Here is a 4,564-nt window from a genome sequence, read left to right on the forward strand (position 1 = left end):
CTTTCTTTCTTTCTTTCTTTCTTTCTTTCTTTCTTCTTTCTTCCTTCATTCATTCCTGAGAGAGAGCACACATAGGGAGGAATAGAGAGAGAGAAGGAGAAAGAGAGGAGCCCAGGCCAGCTCTGCACTGTCAGCATGGAGCCCAACGTGGGCCTCAAACCCAGGGACCAATAGATTTCGACTTGAGACAAAATCAAGAGCCAGTCGCTTAAACCAACTGAGCCACCCAGTTGCCCCATCTAACAGTACTGTTCTAAATATGGATATCAGAGCTTCATCTTCACCTGTCAACAGGACAGGGTATCATACAGGATAGTGTCCCAGTAGGCTTATAGACCAATCCACTATAGTGCAGATACACCAGTGTCCTAAGTTACAGCTTTGCCATGGAGTTTGTAATGCTGAAGGTGAAAATGCTGAAGTGCTGGATCTGAGAAGGAAATAGTAGATCCAAGGCTTTCTGTACAGGGACCAGTAGGGTCTGTTGATTATCTCTGGGATAGGGACATTCCTTCACCACCATGGGCCACTGTAGCTGATGCAGAAGATTTGTACTGGGTGTGGTCCAACACTGACATAGGAGTAGCCCTAGGTGGGGGCTTGTTCTGTGACAGAAGGAGACCTCCACATAACTGGTACCTTGAAGTAACTATTACTTAGTAGTCATCAGCAATGTAGTAGAGCTTTTGTCTTCATCTTTGGCAGTCTGAAGTTACAGAGTGAGGGACTCAGGCTAGGTGTCTGGAAAGGGTGGTGAGAGAGTAAGAATCAGGACATTAACTGGGAAATGCTGCTACTTATGGAGTAACTGCAGCTGACTCAGAACCTGAAGATACCTTCATGAGTGATAGAGCCATGGCTCCAGGTTTTCACATCCCTAGTGCAGACAGTTCATTTTCAAATGCTGCCTGATCCGCAGTGATTTGCCTGTAGAACCACAGGAAGTAAATGGAAACCAGAACAGGACATCGTTTGCCATCATGGAGCTGAAGAGGAGTAGTCAGCTGCATTCAAGTTAACTTCATATCAAAATCTTTGTTAATAAAAGAGCTTCTTCTTAGGAACAAAAACATCAATCTCATGTTTCACAGATTCTTCTCTCCTCAAGTTTCTGATTCATATTTCTGTACCTATTATAGATAAACAACTCAAAAGTTTTTTCTTTTTCTTTTTAATTTTTCATTCTGAACTTTCTGTGCCTTTTCTTTAAAACTTTTGTCTTCAGTTCTACCAAAACAAATTTTGTCAAGGTCAACAAAAACCATCTTTCCATTCCTGATGTACTGAATACTCACCTTACATCCACATTCAGCAATTCTTCCTTGAAACACATTCTTCATCTCCCTTCTAGATAATGCAGAAATATGTAGCACATGGCCTATCCTTAGTCTTTCTTGCCCCGTCCTCTTCTTCACATCTTTTATTGTTGGAATTCACCAAAGGGTAGCAATTTACACTCTCTCCATTTACATTAACTTCTTGGTAATCATTTCTCATTCCAAGGTTTTAAAGTTCCATCAATATAATGACTTCCATATATTTTAACTCCATCCCATATTTTTATCTAAATTCAAGATTCATATATACTGTTGCCTATTTGATATATCCATTTTGGTGTCTAAGAAGTATGTTGAATTCAAAATATTCAAAACCAAGCTTTTGTTCTCCTAGACCTAAAATGCTTCTTAAGTATTTTTCTTCTTAATAAGTGATGGCACAGTTCACCTACTTGCTAAACCAATAAATCTGGAAATCATTCTTGCCTCTCTTTTACTCACAGCAACTTCATCAGATATTATTGTTGGTTCTTTCTTGAAATAACATCTAATATACACCACATACTCACCAACTACACTCTACTGCTCTGGCTTTGTGTCCCTGTATGTGATCTTGAACTTGCAACTGCTAATAGCTCCAACCTCATTTCCCAACACTTCTAATTTCACTCACTCTTCTCTTGCCACACTAATGTTTAGTAGTGTAAACAATGCTATTACTCATTTCTTCATCAGAGCCTTTGAGTTTGCTTGGTTTTCTGAATATAATGCTCTTCCCCATATATTGAATAATTTTGAATATGATGATCTTCCCATATATTATAAAATTTGTATAATTCAACCCCTTATTTCATTTGTGTCTCTTCTTATATATCACATCTATATAATGGCCTTTCCTCCAAATTCTTTCTTCACACTCCATACTTTTTATCAAGCTTCATTTTTGTACATATTATTTTATAAAGTATAATATTAAAATTATGTTATGTTGTTTATTTACCATTTATCTCCCTACTATATTATAATAAATAATTCACAAGGGAATATTATTCACAAGGTCATATTAATTTTAATTGTATCTGTAGTTCAAAAATGAATTAGAAGCTCATTGCATATCATTAAATGAAATAAATAAATATTGAGCACCACAGTAGGAATGTATGTTAGTTTATTAAAACATTTTTTGAATAGTCAATATCTCCATATATATATTTTGCAAATATCTAATGTAAAAATCAACTGATTGAGAATATGAATAAATTGAATGGTAAAAATAATTTTATGTGATGTTAGTAAAATATAGGTATTTCCTTTTTATTTATTTTTAATTTTTATTTAATTTAATTTTTTAATTTACATCCAAATTAGTTAGCATATAGTGCAACAATGATTTCAGGAGTGCAACAATGATTTCAGGAGTAGATTCCTTAATGGTCCTTAACCATTTTAGCCCATCCCCCCTCCCACAACTCCTCCAGCAACCCTCTGCTTGTTCTCCATATTTAAGAATCTTTTATGTTTTTGTCCACCTCCCTGTTTTTATATTATTTTTGCTTAACTCCCCATGTGTTCATCTGTTTTGTATCTTGAAATCATCATATGTGTGAAGTCATATGATATTTGTCTTTCTCTGACTAATTTTGCTTAGCATAATACCCTCCAGTTCCATCCACGTAGTTGCAAGTGGCAAGATTTCATTCTTTTTGATTGTCAAGTAATAGTCCATTGTACATACAAATTTAAAAAGTTTAATCTGATGAAATTTGATGAATATTGTGCTTTTCTTGTAATTTTTGTAAAATCAAAACCATTAGGCACAAATACTTGAGGATGAAAATATTTACAGATGCTTTGTACCTATTTGCTCTTACTAAGCACATAATTTAATGAAATGGTCAATGATAACTCATCAAGAACTATTTCTAATATGCAAAAAATTAAAGAGCAAATTAATTACAATGGAATCAGTACTGCATTCTATATTTTATTTTTATTGCCACCCAAATTAAATGTGCATTATATTTTCCTTAAAGTTTCATGGTTAGCACTTTTTAGTATTTTTATTTATATTTAATTTGATAGAATTTGTTGTTAGCATCTCTAAAATGTATAGACCACATGGTGCATGTGTTAATGCTCCTTGTTTAGAATCAACCATTTATTATGTATTAAATTTGTATTTTACTGTACATACTCTAAGTTCCTTAAGGGCAAAGGATGATAACTTTTTAAAATGTTTTAATGTTTATTTATTTTTGAGAGAGAGACAGAGACAGAGTATGAACTGGGGTGGGGCAGAGAGGGAGACACAGAATCAGAAGCAGGCTCCAAGCCCTGAGCTGTCAGCACAGATCCCAATGGGTGGGGGAGAAGGGGGAGGACTAGAACTCTCCATGACTTCAGCCAAAGTCAGATGCTTAACCTACATAGCCACCCAGGTACCCCAAGGATAATCAGTTCTAATAATCACAAATTCTTGATTACTAAATTCTGGTCCTTATAGAAATGTTTTCTTCTAGAAATACAAACAGTACACTTTTGCCCAAAAGGATTTCACATGTATTTTCTCATTTAATTCTCAAAAATAAATAAATAAATAAATAAATAAAACATGAGAAAGGCATGATATTTCCAAAGAGGTCAAGCGTTACAGTTACTACCAAAAGAGCTATGTGAATGTCTCAAAATGGACTCACGGCTGAAGTCCATTTTGCTGATTATACATCACATGCACTTTACATCTAACACAGTGTTTTGGAGTTTCCATTACCTCATAATTGTGATAGTTCATTTAAGTTTAAAACTATTTAGCATATTATGTTTGCAAACTCTTTTTTCTTAAAAACAAGAGCAACAATGAAACAAACAATAATTTAAAAAAAATAATCAAGTTCTCATACTATCTTAGCCAGTTTGGGCTGGCATAACAAAGTAACATAGAATGGGTAAATTAAACAGTATATATTTTTTTTGTCACAGTTATGAAGTCTAGAAGTTATTCTTCTTATAAGGATACCCATCGTTTTGTATTAGGGCCCCAACTTTGTTACCTCATTTAACTTATATAGCTTTGCAAAGGCCTTATCTCCAAATATGGTGACACTGAAGATTAGGGCTTCAATAAATAAATTGGGAAGTGGGAGCATAATTCCATCCATAACACATACTAGCACAACGTAAAAGTCTTCAAAAAATCTAAAATCTTTGATTCTTTTTTAAAACAAAATTCAGGTCAGTAATAGGCTACTAGCAGTCCATCTGTATTTGGTAATTAGCCTTATTCAAAG

General features: G+C 34.3%; 1 pseudogene; it reads right to left on the minus strand.

Moving 5' to 3' along the window:
• Nucleotides 1-280: 280 nt before the first annotated feature.
• On the minus strand, nucleotides 281-979 carry LOC144223175 (zona pellucida sperm-binding protein 4 pseudogene; annotated as a pseudogene).
• Between the last annotated feature and the right edge of the window lie 3,585 nt (nucleotides 980-4,564).

This window comes from Crocuta crocuta, unplaced genomic scaffold, assembly GCF_008692635.1.
Source record: "Crocuta crocuta isolate KB4526 unplaced genomic scaffold, BGI_CrCroc_1.0 scaffold304, whole genome shotgun sequence".
In the NCBI taxonomy this organism is placed as follows: domain Eukaryota; kingdom Metazoa; phylum Chordata; class Mammalia; order Carnivora; family Hyaenidae; genus Crocuta; species Crocuta crocuta.